General features: G+C 45.0%; 1 long non-coding RNA gene across 1 annotated transcript in view; it reads left to right on the forward strand.

Annotated features, from left to right (window-relative positions):
- LOC140389300 (uncharacterized) overlaps window positions 1–4,827 on the forward strand; it is a 173,592-nt gene extending 168,765 nt beyond the window's left edge. Inside the window, exon 4 of the long non-coding RNA XR_011934329.1 lies at window positions 4,175–4,827. This is a non-coding gene — a long non-coding RNA (uncharacterized lncRNA). The remainder of the gene's footprint in view (window positions 1–4,174) is intronic.
- Window positions 4,828–11,132: the final 6,305 nt, after the last annotated feature.

Below are 11,132 nucleotides of genomic sequence, written 5' to 3' on the forward strand. Positions count from 1 at the left end.
TTTCAGCAGAGAGGGGGGGGGGGGGAACAAAATAACGTTCTGCAGCCGGCAGAAGGACTGCAGCTGTCGATTTTATTTCAGGTGGGGTTGCCGTGGATGAAGTAGGGAAGAGGTGGTGGGGGGTTGGGGGAGGGGGTGGGGGGGGGGCAGTATGCCAAGTTAGCCTGCTCATGCCTTGGGTGGGAAAGGAGGGCTTCACCTCTATCACTGGCCCTCTTTTCCAAGAGGGGCCTCTCCTTCCCCTCACCTCCGGACCCATGTGTCCCCTCCCTCACAGCCTTTCCAACATGACCCTCACCATCCTCGCCCTAATCCCTCCACCCCTGAGCATTAAATAGCTTTGGCACTGCAAAATCAGAGTGGGCACCTTCCTCGCAGACGTTTCCGTCGCGGGCTAGGAAACTCTATCATCGGAAAAAAACAGCCCTGATGACTTGTTGGTTGGAGAAGTTCCTGACAATGTCCTAAATTTTCTTCTTGAAACTCTCCCTTGTCCTACTTTCATATTTTAATGTGGACTAGCTTTCTTGTCTTTTTGCTATTTACTGCATATAATTTACAACAACAATTCTTCCTAGCTAGTCTATGCTGGTGCTCATATTTATAACTATTCAAAAAGAAAGATGTACAGATGTGCTAAATATTCAGCATGCTGTGCTAAACTAGCAAACGGAGGACTTTGGAAGCTCAGTAGGCAGCAGGTGTCAATACATTTGGGTCACAACAGTTGTGCCACTTAGAAACTAGCTTGAATGTGGAAAGCTATTTTTGAATTCCAGAGATGGCCAACAGTTAAAAACAGGCAAAGATCTCCCGTCCTGGGGCTAAGTGCCATGATGGTGCGAAAATGTGAAGTGCTTCCCGCTGCGGAGGCCGACAGGAAAACATGCCAAATCTTTTAATAATAATAATCTTTATTAGTGTCACAAGTAGGCTTACATTAACACTGCAATGAAGTTACTGTGAAAATCCCCTAGTCGCCACATTCCGGCGCCTGTTCGGGTACACTGAGGGAGAATTCAGAATGTCCAATTCACCTAACAAGCACGTCTTTCGGGACTTGTGGGAGAAATTGGAGCACCCGGAGTAAACCCACGCAGTCACGGGAGAGCATGCAGACTCCGCGCAGACAGTGACCCAAGCGGGAATCAAACCTGGGACCCTGGCGCTGTGAAGCAACAATGCTAACCACTGTGCTATAGTACCACCCATAGGAAATGCACTCATGTGTCTGGCACCTTAGTCCACTAGGCCATCCTGACAAGTTTTGATCCAGACCTAATTAATTATGCACCCAGGGGCTTTGCGCCATATTTGGTGGTGGGCCGGCCTGATGCCGTGTAGTCCACCAGCCTATCTAGGCCCCACATTGAAACAATGTGCCACATCACTGATCCAGTACTGGACCTCCTGAAAATGAAGATGGAATGTTGCAAGCACTCTGAGGCCAGAAGATGGACCTCCCGAAAATGAAAATGATTCTCCAGGAGCATTCGTAGGATGGAAGATGGACCTCCTCCAGGTCACCAAATCTGGAGGTCCACTTGTAGATGCTTCTCCACCCACTGCTGTGGTGAACTCCAGAGGCAGCCCCAGGCAAAGTTCAGGTGAGTCCTGACATCGTGACACCACATTTTTAAAACATGTTTCGCACCAGTATTTTCCTGCTGGCAGCGAATTGGGCCTGAGTGGTCAGGCCTTTATCTGCATCCCATTACTGGGATGCTAATGAGTTTCACGTCAGCCTCCAGTGGGTTTCTTGAACTATCATGGTAGGTACCATAGGAAATGTATGCTGGCATAAAACCAATTTTTTGGGCCTCCTGCTCAATTCTCCCTCCCGCCCCGCATGCTATTGAACACACCAGCAGTGGCATGAAAGAATTCCACCCAACATTGGCACTTACACCAACAGAATTGCAATGTGAAATTTTCAATCTTGCCGGTCTCTCATTTTCCAATCTCCATAAACCTGAGCTCATCCAAATGTCTGCTTGTCATACCTCACCATATTTTAACCATATTCTAACTTGCACCAAGTCCCCTAGTCCCCTTCATGTTCAACCCCCCCCCCCCCCCCCCCGCCCCACTCTGTGCACTGACCTATATTGGTTTCCACTTTGACAATGCTTCGATTTTAATATTCCTATCCTTGTTTTCAAATCCCTCCGTTATCTCACCCTTCCATATCTCTGTAACCTCCTCCAATCCTCTGAGTTCCCATATTCTGGCCTCTTACACATCCCATTTTAATCAGTCCACCATCAATGGTTGGACCGTTAGCTGCCTGGATCCTAAACACTTGCCTCCTTTAAGACTCGCATTAAAACCTTTCCCTTTGACCAAGCTGTTGGTCCATCTGCACTATTTATCTCCTTATGCGGCTCAGATGCTACATTCGCTTGCAGAGAATTAATTGTGATCCAGTCCAACTAACAACAGTCACCCTCTGGGACTTTGTGGGCTTTATGCATCTATAATCCTTGTTAAGTGTCAGCAGGCCATTTAACCAATGGAGGCATCACAGCCAAGTTCAATTCTATCCTCACCTAACAAGTCAAAATGTTTCAAGGAGCATTCAGGAATGGAAACAGACTCTTCTATAATTTTTCCCTCCATACAGACCATGTACAAATACAATAACATGATAAAGGCTGCTAAGTGTCAACTGTGGTTATTACTGTTCGATAATATAACAATGTTATGTGCAAAAAAAACATCAAACAATGGAGAACTATATCTCACCTTAAACCAGTGCAGAATCTCAGCTGGGCTGTCACAGCCAAGGAGTCAGGTAACTGAAAACTCAGCCTTTTTCTTCCTGGACTTTTTTGTTTGCTTCTTTGTATTCATTACTGTGAGGGTTGATAGTGCTGAAGAATGGAACAAGTACTAAATCCTCTAAGGCCAGTAATGCTGTCATTTTGAAACAAAGCCAGATGCTGTCATGTATCACTCTTCAGAATTCTATCTTTTGTAATGTTACAGTATCCATACAGGAAAATGCATAACTCACCCCTGTGCAAAATGAATTCCAGCAGAGCCAAAAAAGATTCAAAGAAGATCTTACAATATCCTGGACACCAGATGGTATCTTGAAAATCTAAGATTTCAAGGTTCATCAAGGCATGCATAGATCTAAAAATGGGGGTGGGGATGTGAAATCATTCCATTTTGATCAAAGGGTAAGAGAGTCACCAAGATGACAGATAATCCCCACTCCAAGTACAGAACAAAATAAGCAATAAACACAAAAATATTAAATCTAGTTGGATAAAATGCAAAATTATGTTCATTTTTTAAAAAAGCAGGGTTTGTTGAGGGAGCCGGCAGATTTCATTACGTAGTCTATTCTTTACCAATTAAAGCATTAAGTAATTATGTGCTACTGCAAAGATTAAAGGCAATTTTCACGGCAGCAACAACAAGACATTCCATGACAGGCTGGAAAGGGTTAAAGATGTTTGATCAGATCCCCATGACTAATCAGTCACGAAAATGACAATTTCCCGTAACAGCCTCCCCGAACAGCCGCCGGAAATGTGGCGACTAGGGGCTTTTCACAGTAACTTCATTTGAAGCCTACTTGTGACAATAAGCGATTTTCATTTCATTCATTTCATTGTGGTAAATACCATTTGGATTTTCCTAAACTTTATTCCAATGGCGACTCACTAATTAAAGTAAAGATAAATAGACTCACCTCAGTCTAAATGGCACCCCAAAGATCTGCAAGTAACAGTCAATGTGAAATAAACCTGATTGAAAGACCGCTCTTATTTCATTAAAACAAAAGTTGCAACTCCCTGTGATATACTGCAGGTTAAAATGGCAATTTTTCCTGTCAGAAACCAATGTAGTGCTGTTAAGTGACCTCTCAATAGCCAGCACAATGTGCATCATGCTGTTGCAAAGGAAATTTATTGATGTCAACATGGTCAATAAAAATGTTACTGTCCTAGAATTACTTACCTCCACAGGCTGAATGGTGATGTTCAAATAAACCTTAATGACAGTCCAACAATAATCGAGGCAACTATTTTTTTTCTTAGTCTGGCATTATGGAACAAATTACAACACATCTAAATGGCTTTGGCATGAAAAACATATTGATTATTTTATCAAGTTTTCCCTAACAATTTTTAATTATTTTTCTTTCACTGCTATTTTCCAGGTACTATGCAATATTCTCTTAGAGATGTGAGACCAGATGCCAGAGTTGACTTACTCTTCAGTTTACTGGCTTGCCATTCAGAAGAGGTTCCTATCTGTACAACATCTCTTCCATGTCTCAGCAAAGACAAACAGTGCCAGTCCTCTATATGTGAGTTTACTCAGCTGGTAACACTTTAAGCTCTTAGTCTGAGAGCTAGGTTCAACCACATTCCAAGACTTCAGCACACAATTTAAGCTGATGTTTCAGCTTAATATTGATGGAGTGTCGTATTATTGGAGATACTGTCCTTCAGATAAGACATTAAACCAAGGCATCATCTGTCTGTTTCTACAGCTCAAGAGGATGTTGAAGATTCCATGGAACTTTCTGACAATGAGCAGGGAGATCTTCTGGTGTGCTGGTAAACATTGCTCTCTAAACCAGTACCATTAATGTCACATTTTGCTGCATCTATTAGCTTTTTGGGGATCATGCTGGATGCAAAATAGCTACCACATTTCAATCCAGTTGCAATATTTCAAAGTTCTTCCACTATATCTGAAATCCATTGAGCCAGCTGTTGTCGCATTTGATGTATGTAAAAGTCTTTTTTTAATGGCGTGTATGAGGCGATCTGAAACGTTTGGTGTAGAAGTAAATTATATTGAGTGCTTTTGTCTTTCTGTTCTCATTTGCTATTCAGAATTTATATTTGACTGTGAAAAAGGAATCATGATATCAAGGCTTGATTAATAAGGGGATCAGGGGTTTTTGGTAGAAGGCAGGAGAATGGGGATGAGAAAAATATCAGCCATGATTGAATGGCAGAGCAGACTCGATGGGCCGAGTGGCTGAGTGGCCTAATTCTGCTCCTATGTTTTATGGTTTTATTAAACAAAGGTGTAGGGAGAAGAGGAGACCAGTCAATTCATAGGAGAACGCGGTTATCTCTAACGGACACTGAAATCATGAGGGCCGGGGTTCTCCGACCCCCGCGCCGGGTCTCGGGTGCCCGCAAGGTCGTCGCCACGCCGGTCGGGGGCCATTGAAAGCCCCCCCCCCCCCCCCAGCAATTCTCCGGGCCTCGACGAGCCGAGTGTCCGCCGAGTTCGGCTGAGTCCCGCCAGCGTGGGTTACGTATGGCCCCACCCGGCGGGACCTCGGAGTTCTGGGGGTCGTCCTCGTGAGGGCGGGGGGGGGGGGGGATCCACGGGGCCTCCACAGTCGCCTGGCTCACGATCGGGGCCTACCAATCATCTGCGGGCTAGTTCCGTGGGGGACCGGTGCAGAGAAGGGAACCTACGCGCATGCGCGGACTCGCGCTGGCCGTGGCGCGCATGCACGGACTCGTGCCGGCCATGGCGCACCGGCTTTCGGGTGCCAGAGCTGCGGACACCACTCTGGCACCATACTGCCCCTAATGCCCCTAAGAACCTGCCACTTGAGGCCCGTTGACGCCGGAGTGGCTCACGCTGCTTTTCACGGCGGCGTCAGAACTTGGCCGCGGGGTTGGAGAATTCCAGCCAAGGAGTTACTCAATAGAATATCTAGAGAGAAAAATAAAGAGGATTATGTTCGGAAAAGATTTGGGTGGCATTTGTGGGGCCGCAGATAATGAGAATTTGGAACAAAATGAAAGTGATTGAAGCAGGTGAAGGTGCAGGAGAAGTAGGAAAGAAGCAAAGGTGTCACCTGATGATAAAGGCCTCACTGTCAACATAGCTGTTTGGGGAAGGCAGATGTTAAAAAGGTGCAGCCAAGCAATTTATCTGGAATAAACTCAAGGCCTTGTTAATGAGTGGGAAGACATTATTGAGGGAAATGGAGAGGGGCTAATGATTCTTGATCCATTGGCAGGCACTGCAAGGTTAATATTGCTGGATGGAATAAGCAGGACAGGAAACAGGCCGTGAATTTAGTCATCCATTGCTGTGTTGGGCAGAAGCTTTAGTGAAACAGTGGATGGGCTAGTTCAAGTTGTGGCTCTTAAAGCGGTAATGTTGTTGAGCATGATGTAACCATTGGTGTTTGTCAAATAATGTTAATGGGAATCGAAGAAATTCTTACTGGTTGGAGTCATACCTAGCACTAAGTACGATGGTTGTGGATTTTGGAGGCCCAGGACATATTTGTAGAAATTCCTCATGATCGTATTCAAAGCTCAAACATTTTCATCTGCTCCATCAATTACCTGTCCTCCATCATAAGGCCATGAGTGAGGATGTTCACTTATGATGACACATCATTCATAACTTCTCACTTGTAGAGATATGCACATGCATAGCAATGTATATAGTTGGATGTATGACCTCTGACCACAGGTGGGGACAGAGATCCACGATGTGACTTCACTGAACTGGCAGTTGGTAGTAAGTTGCATTAGAAGAGCTCAAGGAGAATTCACTTATTTGTTATCGTTTATATGACAGTTTGTTAGTTATCTTTCCACATGTTCATTTTGTTAATAAACTACCTTACTAGTCAAAGAACTAGATGTTCGGTGTGCATCTTTCCCATGGCCACAACACAGAATATAACATCACGGGCGGGATACTCTCAGCCTGAGGCCGGGCCGGAGAATCCCCTCGACTGGCACGAATCGCGCCACGCCGCCCCGATGCCGGCACGCGATTCTCCGCATAGCGGAGTGGTTGGCACGGCGCCGGTCAGGGGCCACTCTATGCGGCCGGCCCGTCGATTCTTGGCCCGGGCTGGGCAGAGCAGGAATTCGGCGTGGAAGGGTCGAGGGCGGCTTGTAGGGGGGGAGGGGGGGTCCGGACCCAGGGAGGGCCTCTGATGTGGCCTGGCCCGCGATCGGGGCCCACCGATTGGCGGGCCGGCCTCTCTGGCTGGGGGCCTTGTTTCTTCCGCACCGGCCCCTGTAGTCCTGCGCCATGTTGCGTCAGGGCCAGCGCGTTGAAGGTGGCACTGCGCATGCGCGTGTTGGAGCCGGTGCCACTGCACATGCACGGATCCCGCGGCACCCAGTTCGCGCCAGGATCAGCAGCTGGAGCGACGTTAACTGCTCCAGTGCCATACAGGCCCCTTTTGGGGGCCAGAATCAGTCGTCGGGTCGGCCCGTTCACGCTTTTGTAAAACGCTATGGCGTTTAGGACGGCATGAACACTCTGCCGCGGGATTAGAGAATCCCGCCCACACACTGAAACAGTCATGTATGCATGCAGAAAAACCTGGACAACATTCAGGTTTGGGCTAATAAGTGGCAAGTAAACTTTGCGCCACACTTGTGCCAGGCAATGACCATCCCCAACACAAGTGAATCTAAAAGTAAAGCTCTCTGGTGTTCAATGGAATAACCCTCACTGAAATCCCAACCACCAATATTCTGGGGGCTACCGTTGACCAGAAACATAACTCGACCAGCCACATGATTGCTACAAGACTATGTCATCGGCTGAGAATTGTGTGGTGAGGAAATTATTCACCAAAACCTGTCCACAACCTACCAAGCTCAAGTATAAGGAAATATTCTCCATTTCTCTCAATCTTTGGAATTCCAACAACTTAAGAAGCTCAACACTTTCCAGAACAAAGCAGCTTGCTCAATCAGCCCCCATCCATTCACTCCTTCCTTCATTAGTGCACAATGACAGCACTGTATGCCATGAACAAGATGTGCCAAGCCTCCATCAACTGCATCTGCCATTCCCATAACTTCTACTACCTAAAAAGGTCATGAGAGTAGATGCATGGCAAGACAGCCTGCAAGACCCGCACTCCCCCCACCCCCAAGTCACAACCATAATCGCCATTTTTTCACTCTCATTGGATCAAAACCTGATAATCCCTACCAAGCAGCACTATGAGTATACCTACACAAGATGGACTGCAGCAGCTCAAGAAGACAACTCGCCACCACCTTCTCAGGGGCAATTATACAGACAGTGATGCTCACATCCCATAAACTATTAACAAATAAAGAGAAGCAGAGAGTAGCTATGGGCTGAATTAAACTTGCTATGGGAAAAGAGAGAAGGGAGTTTGAGAAATAATTCATGGAGGGATTAATAGGAGCAAAATATACTAAAGGGGTAACATGGCTAAATAGCAGGAAGGTGAGGAGAACAGATAGAAAATACAAGTGAGGGGCCATAAGCAAAAACGGGAGATAGAAATCATACAGTTGAATCCAAAGCAAAAGCTAGAATTCAGGCATTAATGGACACAATGGGAATCATGGACTGAATTTTTCATACCCCTGGTGAGTGTACTTCCTGTCAGAGGGATATGTAAAATTAGCCCTCCCCCCTCTTCTCACCCACCTTATCTTCCCTATAATACAAATTTACCCCCCCTCCCCTATTCTTTCCTGTAATACACGGGGGCAGGCAACAGAGTCGGAGGTCTGCCCACCATACTTCATTGAATATCGGAATAATTAAGGGTTAGTTAATTGACTCTGATCACATGCTGCCCATGCCATTGAACATTGAACATGGGCTGCTGGGTGGGAATGAGCAGCCCAATCTTTTTCACGGAATTATTTAAAGCGTTGGCAGGAAGGCCTGGGGCATTTTTGCTGGCTACCCAAAGTCAATTGTGGGGCGGTCCCCCTGAGATCAAACCCCCTCCCTACCCATTCCCTCCCTTAAACCCACTATATCCCCTGCCCGCTTCCTAATCTATCCAAATCCTCCAAGCCCACGACCCTGGACTTACCTGCTACAGCAATCCATGAGTTTTGGTCGTCTTCTTCTGCAGCTCCGGCATTGGCCATTCACAGTTTCCTGGTGGTGCTGGGACTGATGGAATTGTTGGACAATGCAATTGGCAGCAACTCCAGAGGGTAAGATTTCCTCAAGCTTGAATCATGAATTTAAATAGTACCCTGTTGAAATGCCGCAAGATGCTTTATAGAATGAAATATAAGGTGATTATTGTTAATGTAGGAACAGGAGCTTGATGGTGTGATATATATTTTGAAAATCCGACGGCTAATAATGTGGCTGACACATGCTGTGAATTATGTAGAGCCATCTAATTCAGTGATTTTTAAATAATTTCCTACTATCCAATTTATATCCTCTACTACATTGAATTTCAAGGAAATGGCTGGAGAGTTCCATAATTAAATAAAAATAAATCCAAACCAATAGCCTGTAATTTCCTGGAGAGTTCACAACTTTAAGTCGCTGGTGCGCTGCACACCCAGAAGTGTGGATGTTCAGGCATGCACGCTAAAAGCACGCAGCGTTCAAATCCGGCGGGTATATTTTTCCCTGCTTTAATCCCTGCACTGCTGAATGAAAAATCCAGCTGGGCCACTTACCCAGGTATTTGGTGAGTTTTTACACCTTTTTATTTACACAGATTGTTCAGTCTAACAGAGGCAGGAGCCCATAGGAGACATTTTTTTGGTAGCTTAAAGTTTTGTATTATTAGTGCGTAGCATTTATATATGTGTTTAAAATGCAAATAAAATGAAAGAGAGGTTTATTTTTATTAAAGCTTTGGTTTGTCATGAGGCTGTTAATTCCATTAAAAGGGTACTTTATTGCATAAAGTGAGTTTGAAGTCGCAGAACATGAAAGAATGATTTTTGTAACTTTTGTTTGTCATGAGGAAGTTAATTCCATTGAAGGAACTATAATGGATAGAATGCATTAATCACTCACTAACGGGTATGATTGGCCACCTAAGATAATCAATGTTATTGGCCATGGGTTCTGTGGAACCTTACATGGCTGATGAGCCCGATCCTAGAGCTGTATCTTCAATCACTCACTTGGCAGGAGTTTCCAAAAGGTGGATCGGTTCTTGGACTCTAAGTCAAGGCTATCCCTTTCTCAGGGTCCTTTTCTGGGCCTCCTCTTGCCGTCGGGTATTCTCGAAGAATTGTGACCCTTCAACCGGGAGATTCCTCCAAGTAGGTCTCTTCAGAGCAAAGGCATTGACGTCCATGTTCCATTTCTCGAGGTAAGCCTACAAGGTGTCTTTGAAGAGCTTCTTTTGTCCTCCACTTGTTCTGTATCCTTCCTTGAGCTGGGTGAAGAAGATTTGCTTTGGTAGTGATTCTGACACCTTAAGCATATGGGCGGCCCAGCGGAGTTGGTTTCGGATGATCATGGCCTCGCTACTGGTGCCTTCAATGACACTAATTTTAGCACACCTGTCCTCCCAGTTTATTCAGAGCTAAAGTATATTTGAATTTTGCAATGTGTTTTAAGCTAAGTTGTTTATGAGTCTCCCTGATGTAATGTTTATCGTTAGAAGCCTCACTGATCACTTCAAATGCTGGAGTTGATAGATGCAAGCCTCCTGTAAGCTAATTTGAACTATCTGTCTGACACCAGTGAATCAGTCACCCACCCCTAAGAGTGTACTGCCAAAGAACATCCCAAAATGATGTCAGTGGAGATTTTTGCCAGGACACTGCGCTTTAGCAGCTGCTGCTTTCGGACATTCAGCTTGTCAATTAACAATTGTCAAAAACTTCCCGTTCCTCCCTTTTCCCTCCCTCCCTTCTCTTCCCTCCCTCCCCTTTACAAATAGATGAGACCATTGTGTTTAAGTGGAAAAAATATATTTTATTGCAAGAAATTTGTAAACGTCGAGGCAGTTTTATGTCATTGTTCAACTGATAAAGTTAAACGTTAAGTTAAATGTTAACTGGTTTCAAAGTACTGTATTTTGAAAATTATTTTTGTTAATAAATGTTTTACATTAAACTTTACAAGCTTCTACAAATGACTTGCTGAAACATCAGAACACACCATTTAATTGACATAATTATAAATGAAAAAGACAATTGATATAAACAAGGCAGAAACATATTTAACACGGTGGCGAATTAGTTAGCGATACTGCCTCGCAACACCAGAGACCCGTGTTCAATTCAGACCTTGGATGACTGTGTGGTGCTTGTACGTTTCCCCCATGTCTTCATGAGTTTCCTAGAATCGTGGAATAGAATCATACAATTCTTACAGCACAGAAGGAGGCCATTCAGCCCATC

The sequence above is a fragment of the Scyliorhinus torazame genome, chromosome 14 (genome assembly GCF_047496885.1).
Source record: "Scyliorhinus torazame isolate Kashiwa2021f chromosome 14, sScyTor2.1, whole genome shotgun sequence".
NCBI lineage: Eukaryota > Metazoa > Chordata > Chondrichthyes > Carcharhiniformes > Scyliorhinidae > Scyliorhinus > Scyliorhinus torazame.